Below are 14980 nucleotides of genomic sequence, written 5' to 3'. Positions count from 1 at the left end.
AAGTGCATTCAAAGTGGAGGAGAGTATTTTGAGGGTGACTAGTAGTTGTAAATCTTTTACTGTAATAAACGTTTCTTTTTTAAAACATTCACTGTATTTTTTGATCACACCTCGTAGCTTTGAATTATAGCATGCACCTGAAAAAGTATTTATTAAACAATTCCAAATATTACGTACTGGATAAGTAGATCATTATACAGTATAATAGCATGTAATGCTTACCAAGTAATGGAACTGAACATTTTCTGCTCAAATCAAGTCTCTTCTTAGACAGACCTTGTTTGTCCTTCCTTTTTCACTAAATGGCTATACACTATATGGCAATGTAGCCCGATGAGCACGATGGGTAACCTGGCTAGAGAAAATGTTTCTCTGAACATGGATACATAGAAAATAATTGTTTTAAATTAGAAGGTAATGTTTGGGAGTACTTCAAGTACAAAACTAACAGTAATGAGAACCCTTTTTTATAAAGAAGTTTATATATAGCAGTTGAGGACTGTGAACTGCAGGAAATGTACAGATCTACTGAAGAAGGTAAAATGATGGGCTGTGCTGGTCCACAAACTTTAACTTTACCACTGCTGAAAGCTGCCATTTGGTGATCTCAGTCAATTAAACATAAAAAGAGAGAAAGTGTGCTGTCACATCTATTTATTGAAAGTACGGGAGGTTGTGTGAATTACTTGCTTTCAGAGCATACTGTGAAGTACCTTATCCGAAGTTTAAAATGGCCAGTGCTACTAAAGTAAAACTTTAACAGAAAGATGGATATGGCTATAACGCAAGTGAGGAACCACTTTATAAAACATTTCGAAGGTAATTGTCTGCAGTGAGTCCTTTACTGGCACATCTGTATGCTGCACCAATCCCTTTGTTGTTTACACAGTGAGCATGTCTTAATCTTCAACGAACAGCCATTTTGGAAACTAAAACAGAAACTGACCTTAAATGATTCCCTCAGATTAAAAACTCATTGAGGTCAGTCACCAAAAATATGAACTAAAATAGAAATGGTCAAAAGTTCATAAAAGTAAAATGAAACTAAAATAGTATACAAATAAAAACTACTGTAATTTAATAAAAAACAGATCTAAAACAATCTTGATGTGAGATCTTCTAAGACTGGTAGGAAAACAGTTATCTTTACACATTTATTACAGTCACAGCCACCTTCAGAAGATTTATAATAGACAGACTACAGAATGCCATCTACAGAGGTGCAGCATTCTCCATGGGCTACCACATAATGCCTTGCAGTATTTGCCAAGACTCCATTTATGCTAATGACTATTTTTATTGAAAACAAAGCCAGACAAAATAATGTTGTTGAAAACAAAAGTCAATTCATAATAAAAGCCAAATGATGGTTTATAAAGAATTAAAGAAGCTGAGAGGCTTTTTTGAAACAAAGTAGAGAACAACCTTCAAAGCGATTAAATGTTCTTTAGTCTTAAAAATTTGACATGCGCTTCCTGAAAAAAATTATGATGATGACATAACACTATAACACAATGCTTCCTGGCCTCCAGAAACTCAAGACCCAATTTTTTAATCAAAAGCTAGGCCAGATATAGCATAGTAGCAAAAATCAACCTGGCCCCCAACTTATGCAGCAGGCTAAAAGGCCTTAACAGGCCAAAATATACCAGAATAAATATACAGAAGTAAAACTAGGTTGCGACACCATAAAGGTTGAGAAGCACTGAGCTAATGTATCCTTCAAATCAATATGATTTTTTTAAAAGCACCATGTATGTGCAAAGCAGATCAGGCAGTGACCTTAGAGGATGCATGGAAGTTCTGTGCATGGTTGCTACTGGCTTTGCATAGCATCAAACGTTACTGAGAAAAAAAATTTAATGTAAGCCAGCTGGACGGCAAATTTCCAGGAAAATAATTGGCGATGAGGTCACTAGCAAACAACGTATAATGCTGCAAAAAAATCTTGAGGGAATTTTGCTAATCAATGTTATTGTTGATCTAATTTAAAATCATCAATAACCTAATAGTAGTCTTTGGGATAAAAATGGGAAACCCTAGAGAGAAAACCTCAAACTAAGAAAGGGAGAACAAACTCCACATAAATGTCAATGGTTAGCAATGAGGTTTGAACCTAGGAACTATATAAAGGTTCATTTTAATATTGATTTAGAAGACTTCCTCAACAAAGTACCTGAAACAATTACTTCTTCTCACGGGTTCTTCTTCTGTCACAGTCTTTTTAATACTTTACAAACAATTTGATTGCAATTTTCTGATATGGTAAACAATGCTTTCATCTTTTGTTACTCAAATGATAAGATACTTGCATCTGGTAGTAATGGATCTAGAAAACACATCACAGCCATTTTTTCTTTGGGCATGAAGTTACTGTTTGAGAGTAAACAGTTTATTTAAGAACAGTAGATCATCAGCAACAGCTTTGATTTTTTGCATGTGGAATAGACCCAAAGCTGCAAAATAATAAATACTGTGCCAAAATCAGAAAACAAATCCAGGGAAACCACACAAATCAATAATGGCAGCTGAAGTAGCTGTGGAAAAATTCATCAGCATTTGATGCAAACGCTTTACTTTGAGCAAAGAATCGATCTTGTACTGAACAGTTAAGTAGTGAGAGAATTGCTGTTCTGTGTTTCTTTTCATTCATTCATCAACCTGCACAATGATTATTATTTACATCAGGATGACCTTCCTTCTATTTAATGATGTTTATGGATATAATGAAATACAGTTATTGTTTTATTATTTGTGGTTGTAAAATATGTACGTGTTTCCTACTGTCAAATTTAATTATTTATGGATACAGCACAAGTCCATGTGTATACCATGTGCTGGAATTGTATGTTCTGGTATACATCATGTCATTATTTATGTTTTCTTTTTTGCATCTTTTATAATGTATGACTTAGGAAGTTGTAAACTCAAGAAAATTCTTCATGTTAATGCAAACTGCAAAAATAATTACTTACAAAAAAGATTTATAGCCACCAAAATTTTGAATTGTGTGTCCCATTATCTGTTTTCAGTTTGGTTCCCTCTTGGACAAAGACACCACAAAAAGAGTTCAATACCTGCCTCTTCTGGCTCCAGCTTCTTATGGACCTTGAGCTTGATAAGTGGCTAATGAAATGGGTGGAGGTATGTTATTTATATTAGCCAAAATGGAATATGTGTAGAATAATTTCTTGTCACTTAGCACGTAAACTTTATTATACTTTGACAGATATCTGGTAGACCATGTTGCCATTACAGGCATACAGACATAACTCTTCACTTGCCCTTAAATACATATTTTCATGATTCTTTCCTGAGCTGTCTTCAACATTCACTTAGAACTGGACAGAGTTCTGTAAAATGTGTTTATCCTACTGAAGCTAATTGTACCACACATTTCTTTAAATATTCAGCTCACTATACTATTAATCCATCTAATCATCCTACAAACAATCTATCCATCTATTTTTTTAAATTAGCTTGATCAAGTTTTTAGGAATGCAGAGAAGCAAAAGGGAAAAGAATTTAAAGACACAGACACTATGCAGTTGCCATAAAGCTGCAGTTCTACTGTCTTTAAATTAAAGAAAGGGAAACAGGATCTCATCTTTCTCAGCAAATACATATAGGAATTAAACTGATGGTAGTACGCCACATCTTACTAAAGCATGTGTAGATGCACAATTGTTAATAATAGCATAACTGGAAAAACTAATAACAGAACAAAAAATCACAAATGTTAAATTGTTCAGGCTATGAAAATAGTATGGTATGTGTAGCTGCTGGTAAGTAAGGTGGGATCAAGCATGGGTCAGACACATGCCAAAAGAAGTCTCTCAGTCCAAAAAGGTTTGTTTTAAAAAGGTTTAGTGAAAATTCAAGGAAACAGTCCCCACAAGAATAGAGATGAGTTGTTAGACACATAAAAAAAGGCAAAAAAAGTAAAAATGTTTCTTCTTGTTAAACTTCAATTGTTTTTATACTCATGGATGAATTATTTCACTATGCTTTACTTCACATTCAGAACGTTCTAAACGTATAGCTCTGCACATACAACTGAGCACGTTAAGGCCCAGTTTGAAACTGTGTGCCCTCCATGCCTTACACACGGCAAGGCAGGTCACTAACTGAGAATAATCTATGGTCAGAGGGACAAGAAATAGTTAGAATATATCAATTCAATTCAGCTTGTGGGGGTTATAAAAACCTCCCATAAACTATGCACTAATATATAGGCAAACATTTAATATAATGTAAATAACTAAAAAATGTCTCTTAAAGTGTGGTATATTTACAAATTAGAACAACATTCTACAACTCATATTCTTTCATTCAATCAGTTATCATCACTCGACATTCCATTCATTTCTCAGTCTCAAGTTTTTCAACCATTCTGCTTGGGACCCTGTGTTAAACCATTCAGGCTTCTTGAATCTGTCTTAGCCAGACCAATTCACCCATTTTATAAACCAATCTGATGCAAAATGAAATTGACTAATTAGATTTATCTTTGTTTAACAACTATTTTGTTTAATCTACCCTACAGTCTTCACTTCTTCAGTTTCTTGGTTAGATTAATTAATTTTATCAATCACATTTCTACAAAAATTCCAAATAAACAACAGTCAAACATATGAAAATGAGAAAGCAAATACAAAAAAAAATATATATGAGGTAGATTCCCTGAAAAAAATGTGAAAGATAAGTAAACATGAAATCATGTGGTGGAAAAAATAGTGGAAAGGGTTCGGCATGACATTAAACTAAGAAATACTGTATAGAGTAAAAGCATTTGAAAAAAGTTTTAACAAGGAATCAATCAAAGAATTTTGTAAGAAATTACACAAAATATACCAAATAAAGGAATATGAACCTAAACCGTTGCTAGTTGAATTTCATCAGACCTTTTTAAACATAAATATTATTTTAGTTTAGCTTACCTTCATTTTTATTACTCTTTAATTTAATATTGTTTTTTGTATCAGTACGCTGCTGCTGAAGTATGTGAATTTCCTCTTGGGATTAATAAAGTATCTATCTATCTATCTATCTATCTATCTATCTATCTATCTATCTATCTATCTATCTATCTATCTATCTATCTATCTATCTATCTATCTATCTATCTATCTATCTAGTTTTGGACAGTGGGCCTTGCAACGTCTTTTACAATGTATATTTCTCAATATTTTCATTAATATAATCTCTTTTCACACTCATTCTACCTCATTGATCAGAATATGTACTTTGACAGCTTAAAGATTACATATATACAAAGCATGTACAGTAAGGGAAACAGCTTTCATAAGGTATTTTTGTGATATATGCTTGACAGTTTTGAACCTCTCCTTGATTATGTGAAGAATTTAAATGCAGTATAAGGAATTTTTATTTTATTTTACCTATGACAAGCTCAGAAACATCAGATACATTTTGCAGTAGGAATTAGGATTCTGTCACTTTGTCTTACCTCTTGAATTTTAAATAGCTTACCAGTAACATTTAAGTAAGATAATCTGAAGAAAATGCAGTTTTTAATGTAGCATCGTGCCTGAGAAAATGATCAAGAAGAAGAAAGCTGTATATCTTGCTTGACAGAAACCTTTCATCTGATGCAAAATATTCTTCTCTTTTAAACCGAGAGCATTGCTATCTTTGAGAGTAATATTTGATGATGAAATATGTCTTTGTATAAAGTACAAAGGTAACTCATAAAAAAGTATATATTCATTTACTTATTTACATTTACATTTTCAGTCTTGCTTAATCCAATAATTCAGGGTCACAGGGAGTCACAGCTTGATAATATCCTCCTTAGCGGTCGTTCATCATGCAGCCTTAATTATAATTCTGCAACTCTTACAGCATTTAGTGTGGTTGGTGAGACAAGAGAGGGCTAAAAAGGAAAGCTTATAATGTTCAACATTCAAAAACACAAACTGCTCTCATCCATTTACTGAAGACTATTAAACACTTACCCCAGGAACATCAGGCCAGGGCAGAAGCCATCCCGGGATGGAGAGATGGTACTTCATAAATCTCAGGCTACATTCATACTGCTGCAGTTCCCTGAGATATTTCAGCAGCTGCATATCTCAGACATTATCAAAGTCACACGTGTCTCAGAGGATAGGGACACTGAGACACTGACATCAAGTAATGGGACTAAAGACCAGTGTTACAGTATGAAGAGACAGGCTCCAGAAATGACAGTTCATGCATTCCCCAAAATCTTTGCTGCCTGAAGACACGCAAACAGGAGAAGAACAGGAGCACACAAAATCCACAGCTCATTCCCGTGTACTCCTGCAAGGTGACCACAAGCCCAGAAAGTATTTTAAATGTATGTCTTTCTAAAGGAGACTTTAATAATCTGCTAAGGAAAAGCAAAACCAAACAAAGCTGTGAAGTACAGTCATGACTAAAAGGTTTGAGAATGACAAAAGTATTGGTTTTCACAAAGTTTGCTGCTTCATTGTTTTTAGATCTTTTTGTCAGATTTTTCTATGGTAAACTAAAGTATAATTACAAGCATTTCATAAGTTTCAAAGGCTTTTTTTGACAATTACATTAAGTGCATGCAAAGAGTCAGTATTTGCAGTGTTGGCCCTTCTTTTTCAAGACTTCTGCAGTTTGCCCTGGCATGCTGTCAATCAACTTCTGGGCCAAATCCTAATTGATGGCAGCCCATTTTTGCATAATCAATGCTAGGAGTTTGTCAGAATTTGTGGGTTTTTATTTGTCCACTCACCTCTTGAGGATTGACCACAAGTTCTCAATGTGATTAAGGTCTGGGGTGTTTCCTGGCCATGGACCCAAAATTTCGATGTTTTGTTCCCCGAGCCACTTAGTTATCACTTGTGCGTTATGGCATGGTGCTCCATCTTGCTAGGAAAGGCATTGTTCATCACCTAACTGTTCTTGGATGGTTGGGAGAAGTTGCTCCCGGAGGATATTTTGGTACTATTTTTTATTCATGGCTTTATTCACAACCGTACTTCTTCACAAACCCATTCATGCCACCTCAGAGAAGCCCAAGCTAAGACTAGAGTTCTTTCCCATGAGTTCCTTGAATAGAAGAGCAAGTTAATAGGCTTTCACAAACCAACAATGGAAAACAAATTTTGTGACCATATGTGGCTTGGTTTATGTGCACATTTTCTGTTAATGTTTATTTTTCAAGTAGCATAATTCTGTGTCACTGATGTCAGTAACAGCACTGCTGTGTGTAGGGATGCCTTTGGTTACACTGATGCCACAAAGCTAAATCAGACATCATACTGTAGTAGCAGAACAACTACATCACAACACACCTCAAAGAGTTTAACAAAACATCTGCACGTAGCAGAAAATGACTCCAGTGTTTTCTTTTTTCTTTAGAGAACGTCATTTCTAACAGAGATGATGGTTAGGCACGTGCTAAACAGAAAATTAAAACACATAAACTTATACACTTTCAAATAATCAATGCCATGGAAAATGTACATGCGTTGATGTGCAAAAATGTGACTTTTTCCATATACATAGTGTAATGATCTTTTGAAAGAAAAAAGCAAAGTCCAGGTATTTTAGCACCAGAAATTTACAAGTCCAAAACAGTACTCTCCTCCAAAAGTCATAGGCAGAAACCTACACTAGAAATATTTTTTCATTTATTTAAAAACAAAGTATTAGAGCAGAATATCCATTTATCCAAGGCAGGGTCACAGGGTAACTGGAGCCTATCTCAGCAAGTATCGGGCACAAGACACGTGCAAAACATGTGGACGCCAGGGAGAGTCCTTTGCATCACAAACACACACACACCCTTGGGCCATTTTAGCAATGCCAACTCATCTAACCCTACATATCTTTTGGACACAGCTATAGCACATGGAGGAAACCCACACAGACATGGGGAGAACAAGCAAATGCACACAGGGAACACCTGGGATACAAAGTCTGGTCTCTTTAGTGCAAGAAATTAGGGCTACCACTGTGCCACCCTGCGACATACTATAATTGATTTAAACCAGTAAGACTAGAGTATGAAATGCAAAAGTATTTCAAAATTAATTGAAATAGAGAAAATGTGGAAATCTTTATTTTTTTTAAAGAAATAATCCATCCAAAAAGTATAATTTTAATATATGGTACTTACTCTGGCTTGTTTGTAGTGATGGCAGGGTGAATAAAGATCCCAAAATTCCTGATACAACGAATATCAATGGAGACCCCACCTAAACCTCATAAAACCATATCAAAACATCCAAAAAAAAAAGACTTTCGTCACCTAACTGAAATGCCAGATTTTCAGTTGTATGCTCACCACCCATCCCAAACACATGTATTTTGGCTAAAATATTGTCAAATAAGCCACTTTGAGAAAGTGCTCTTGTCCAGGAGATGCATTCAGACGGGACTGAGGTATTGAATTTAAGATCTCCTTTGTCTCATTCATTAGTTGTTAAGCCATAACTGGATTTGGTCATTTTGAATTGGATTTGATTTCATTTCATACAAGGGGGAGCCTAATTAAACTTTTAACACAAAGACCCATCAAATTCTAGTTGTGCCAATGCCTCGTTCAATTTGAAACGCAATCCCAAGCCACCCTTTTACGAGCCTGTATTCTTTGTGTTGACAGATATGTATCTCGTTTTTTTTGTGTTGTTAACTCTATATTAAATAGTTTTAGTACTTAAAAAAGAATATATGTTTTTTCTTACCCAAACATAGCATTGTGCCTCAACCAATTGTAGGGGGCTGTACACTTCACTAAACTTCATTTAGTGAGGAAAAGGAATAACTACATTACTAAAGTCTATCATCTATCTTTATATACACAATTGGCTTTATCACTCATCTCCGAATCCAAATCTCCCAATCTTGACCTTGCAATCTCTTTTGACAACTCGGTTATCGTCCCCTCAAAAACGGCAAGAAGTCTTGGTGTCACTCTAGATGAAGAATTGTCTTTTTCTCCACACATCAGCAACCTCTCCAGGTCCTGCAGATATCTTCTTTACAACATCAGGAGAATCCGCCCCTTTCTCACTATAGAGGCTACTCAGCTTCTCGTCCAGACCTTGGTAATCTCTAAGCTGGACTACTGCAACTCTCTGATGTCTGGACTTTCACTAAAGGCAACACGACCACTTCAATTGATCCAGAATGCAGCTGCAAGACTCATTTTTAATATTCCCAAATTCTCACACACTACACCTCTGCTGCGGAACCTGCACTGGCTCCCTGTGGCTGCCCGCATCAGGTTCAAAACCCTAACCCTTGCCTTTAAGGCCAAAACTGGAACTGCACCACCTTACATATCAGCACTGGTTAAGCAGCGTGTCACTTCTCGCTCTCTCAGAACATCAAGCACTGCTCGTCTCGAACCACCCTTACTTAAAAGAAGAGGACGACATGCATCAAGACTCTTTGCAGTGTTGGCTCCTCAGTGGTGGAACGAACTTCCTCTTGCTGTACGAACAGCGGAGACCCTCACTGTCTTCAAACGTCGTCTGAAGACACACTTCTTTAAACAGCACTTGGGGGACTAAAGTCCCCATACTTTTTTTTTTTTTTAACAACTTACTATTTTCTTCTAGCATGGTTGTGTACAACTTGGTCAGCGGTAACTTGTTTAATGACAGTAGATTTAATCCTAGCCTTAAAGACTGAACAACAGTCATAGACTACTAAGCACTGTTGTAAGTCGCTCTGGATAAGAGCATCTGCTAAATGATGTAAATGTAAATGTAAATCACAAATTCTCTTCTTTGTTTTCTAAGCAGTGTATTCTTTAGCATGATACTCATTTCAGGTAATCAAATAAGTTATATGTGCTCTTACGTGACCCTCCTCTCTTAACAGACAACAGGATTGTTGTAGTTGTTCCCTATTAATATTTTGTACTATAGCTGTTTACCCAAAGAACAAACATACGGAGTCAGTGATTACACTACTACAGTATAATGTATGATGCATTGTTTGACTGAAATGCCTATTTTAAGATACAATGCATAGCGGGGCATGTTTACTTATGTTGCTTTGTAAAAAATACTGAAGTATTCCAGTCAGAATTATTAATATTTTATGTATCCATTTTGTCAGTTCCAAGACCACAGAAGAGTCCACTTAATGTAATGAGTAACATACTGAAACTATTTATACATTACTTAGCTTCAGTGCTAATCCGTTATAATCAATATTTAGCTTGTAAATGTGAAAGTTAGAAAGACAAGTGTATCCCAGTCTTTTATTACAAAATAAATAATAAAAATGCAGAAAATGTCATATAATATTTATGATGCAAAAAGAGACTATTACAGTAACATGTCAGATATGTGATTCAGTTATTATTAGAAGATGTATAACATCCTTAATTTAAACAGACTAAAATTTTCAAAATTAAAAAGAAAAAACAACAAAGTATAATTCCACAATATCATAGTAATATCATGTTATTTTCTAACCTGCTTAATCCAGACTAGGGTTATGGGTACTGGAGTCTATCTCAGCTAACATAGAGAGCAAATTTATGGGCCAAATTAGCATCCCTAACTCATCTAACCTGCATTTGTTTGAATGGTGGGAGAAAATCGGATTAACCACGCAGACATGGGGAGAATACAGGCAGCACTGGGAGATGAACCCTGATCTCCTTACTGTGCGGCCCATGCTATAATGATAATTTTTGTAATACATCCTGTGTTGGCTGGGATTGGCTCTAGCAGACCCCTGTGACCCTGTGTTTAGATTCAGCGGGTTAGAAGATGGATTGAGGGATTTCTGGAATTTGATATTTTGTACATTGTTAAATATGATTATAAAACTATATTTTTTAAATAGAAATGTTTACAGCATATCATGTTTTAATTGATTTCAAAATGAGATCTACTTCATTTGTGGAATTCACTATTTTTAGATTTTTGGAAGAATTTACTACTGTGACTTTCCCCTTGGGGATTAATAAAATATCTATCTATCTATCTATCTATCTATCTATCTATCTATCTATCTATCTATCTATCTATCTATCTATCTATCTATCTATCTATCTATCTATCTATCTATCTATCTATCTATCTATCTATCTATCTATCTATCTATCTATCTATACTTTAGGTTAACAAATAGTAGTGAGCCGCAGACCTGCTATAACACAAGCACCTTGCTGCACACATTAACAAACCTGAGTCACCTTAGAAAATACCGTCGGCTCTGGCCCTGCTTGTAAAGTGCCACTGTGTTGTCAGACCAATCCAGTTTATTGTTTATCTTAACCCCGAAGTACTTGCTGCTCTGCATCCTGTACCACAAGATGAAGTCCTCCACAACCTTCCTGTACCCTGACTCATCTCCATTATTAATGCAGCCTATGATGGAGGAATCATCTGACAGTTTCTGTAGTTGGCGACCACAGGCATTATAGTGAAAGTTCATTGTGTTGAGGTTAAATAGGAAGGGAGACAGGATAGTTCCCTAAGGTGCTCCAGTATTACACACCACCATTTCTGACACACAGTCCCTCAGCCTCACAAACTGATGTCTGTTAGTCAAGTAGTCTGTGATCCAGGAGATTGTGGGAGCATCAAGATGCAAAGCCTTCAGCTTTTCCCTCAGTAAAAAATCAATGAATATTATCCTGATACTTGGGCTGGTGTAATATATACTGCTCAAAAAAATTAAAGGAACACTTTTTAATCAGAGTATAGCATCAAGTCAATGAAATTTCTGGGATATTGATCTGATCAGTTAAGTAGCAGAGGGTGTTGTTAATCAGTTTCAGCTGCTTTGGTGCACTAGAGGGGGAACAATGAGACGACCCCCAAAACAAGAATGGTTTAACAAGTGGAGGCCACTGACATTTTTACCTCCTCACCTTTTCTGACTGTTGTTTCACTAGTTTTGAATTTGGCTATGGTCAGTGTCGCTACTGATAGCATGAGGTGATACCTGGACCCTACAGAGGTTGCACAGGTAGTCCAACTTCTCCAGGATGGCACATCAATATGTGCCATTGCCAGAAGGTTTGCTGTGTCACCCAGCACAGTCTCAAGGGCATGGAGGAGATTCCAGGAGACAGACAGTTACTCTAGAAGAGGTGGACAGGGCCGTAGAAGGTCCTTAACCAATCAGCAGGACCGGTATCTGCTCCTTTGGGCAATGACAGGGCCCTGTGCTTAAAGCCCGGCACCATGGAGCTCAATTGGCATTTGCCATAGAATACCAGAATTGGCAGGTCCACCACTAGCACCCTGTGCTTTTCACAGATGAGAGCAGGTTCACCCTGAGCACATGTGACAGACATGAAAGGGTCGTGGAGAACGTTATGCCGCCTGTAACATTGTTCAGCATGACTGGTTTGGTGGTGGGTCGGTGATGGTCTGGGGAAACATATCCATGGAGGGACCCACAGAACTCTACAGGCTGGACAACAGCACCTTGACTGCCTTTAGATATCGGGATGAAATCCTTGGACTCATTGTCAAACCTTATGCTGGTGCAGTGGGTCCTGGGTTCCTTCTGGTGCACGACAATGCCCAGCCTCATGTGGTGAGAGTATGCAGGCAGTTCCTGGAGGATGAAGGAATTGATACCATTGACAACCCCCACGCTTGCCTGACCTAAATCCAATAGAACACTTCTGGGACATTATGTTTAAGTCCATCAGACACCACCAGGTTGCACCTAACACTATCCAGGAGCTCAGTGATGACCTGGTCCAGATCTGGGAGGAGATCCCCCAGGCCACCATCCATCATCTTATTAGGAGCATGCCCAGACATTGTCAGGCATGCATACAAGCACGTGGGGGCTATACAAACTACAGACTATGATTTGGAGTTACTGCAATGAAATTTTCTATTTTTTTTTTATTTTTTTGGGGGGTTTGTTCTATGAGTTCAGCCCTCTGTAGGTTAATGTGGCATCCTTTCGTTCCTAACACATTACCCAGTCCATATCAGTAGAGATATCCAGCAGGATTTTTTTCCCATTGAGATCTGATGTGTTTTCATAGTGTTCCTTTAATTTTTTTGAGCAGTTTGTTTTAGTATACATAATATAATATTGTCAATTTATAGGTGGGGCCTAGAGCCTATTCTGTTAGACAAAGTTAATCACATGACAAAAATACAGGGCCAACTTTTTTGAAGTGCATGTCTTTGAGATGTGGGAAGAACATCAGGGTACCCAGAGGAAAATACACTTAAACACAGTGAGAACCTGCAAACTTGGCAAAGACAACAAACATGCACAAGATTTGAACTCTGCTCAGTGAGGCAGCAGCGATAAACCCGGTGTCACTGTATAACTCTAATATAATACAATCAAATATGTTAATACTTAACAGTATCTTCAGTTATCTACTCTGTTCCTGGAGGTGCCAAATTAACAGAGGGCAGGCTAAAACCAATACCACCATTTTAAAGCTTTCACCATTTAATACATATGCATAGAAAGCAAGTAAAACAATTATCATTTTAAGTTCAAAAATGATATGCCGCTTTGTTTAGGGATATTAATGAATGAATTCTGTAGCATGAAGCCTTGTGGATTTTCACTGTTAATACTGTCTTCCTGTTGGGCTTAATGCTCTTAATGATTACACCTGTTTTCTACATGAGCCAAATTAGGCGTTTAAATATCCACAGCTAGCATCACTTTAGCATTTGTTCGTTTGTACCTGTGGTGTGTTATAATGTGTTCAACACCTTTAGCTGGTTTTAGTTGTTTGGTTGTGTATCTGACAAGCCCATTTATCATTCCATTAAAGGTCAATAAAGGGCACATGAGTTCAAAATTAATTTATCCTGCTGTTTAGCACTTTTTATTAAAGATTTCTTTTTTTAAATTAATGTAGTACTTATTCAAAATTTACTAGACTTTTTAGTAAGTGCAAACTGGATTTCATTTTATTTTTAAATCTTCTATCTTTAGTTAAGTGTTGGTGGACAGTTACATTAAAATTATTTAAAGTATTGTACATAGCTGCAAGCGAAAACATCTAACAAGTATAAGTAGTTGATCAAAAGTCAGAATGTGTAAAAAATAAGCCAAAAATGAACAAGGAGGGGTTTGGTGTGATTTAAGCTGCCATCCGCTGTAGCTTTATCAATGTACATAATTTAAATTGTTCCATATTGTTAACATTGCCATACTTGAGTAATTTCAAAGTCCCCGACACATTCAAAGACCCCCTAGGTAAGGCACGGGTGTAATCTGCTTGCACTCAATAGAGCTTGGCATGCTGTCTTCTTGGCACTATATTAACCTCGCCACATGTGGCATATTCACCTCGGGCACTGAAAAGGAAGCTGAGAGCAGTGGACTGTGAATAATCTCATTAGCAGCATCATGAGTGCAGCAATGTGAACTGACAGGCAGCTATGGAGCTAAATGAATTTACAGAGAACAACTTCAGACTCGGCCAGTGTTATTGAAGGAAATGTATCATTTTAAGGATGACTTTCCCTGCTTTTTCAGGGTCTACCTTATGACATTTTATTGATCCACACTTTAAATGCCTTTCTCTTTCTATAGTTTTTTCCATAAGGATTTGTGGTGTGACTTCATTACCTTGTCTGCTTATTCCTGACTCTTGTGTTTACTGGGGCCTTAATGTTTTAAGCTGAATTGAAATACAATAAGACATACATTATGATGGATCATAGGTCTAAATGTATTAGTGTTAAGAATATGGAATACATTCCTTGAGAAAGGAAACAATTTAACTACAGCAATTCTTGTGTGACACAAACATCCAGTTTAATTTACAGCACACAATTCTTTTCGGCCATTTTTAAAATTATTATATTCCCTTTTGTTTATAAAAATATTTCTTGTGGTAAAACTGATATCCGTCATGGTACAGATCACCTCATATCCCAGGATATCCTTCAAAATAGCTTGGGAAATGGCTTTTCCTATACACTTAAGGATTTCGCTTTATTTCTGCCTTCATAAACCTTGCAGCGCCTGTCCAAACATTGTAGCT

Source organism: Erpetoichthys calabaricus, chromosome 8, assembly GCF_900747795.2.
Source record: "Erpetoichthys calabaricus chromosome 8, fErpCal1.3, whole genome shotgun sequence".
Taxonomy (NCBI): domain Eukaryota; kingdom Metazoa; phylum Chordata; class Cladistia; order Polypteriformes; family Polypteridae; genus Erpetoichthys; species Erpetoichthys calabaricus.
This window is presented reverse-complemented; position numbering follows the sequence as displayed.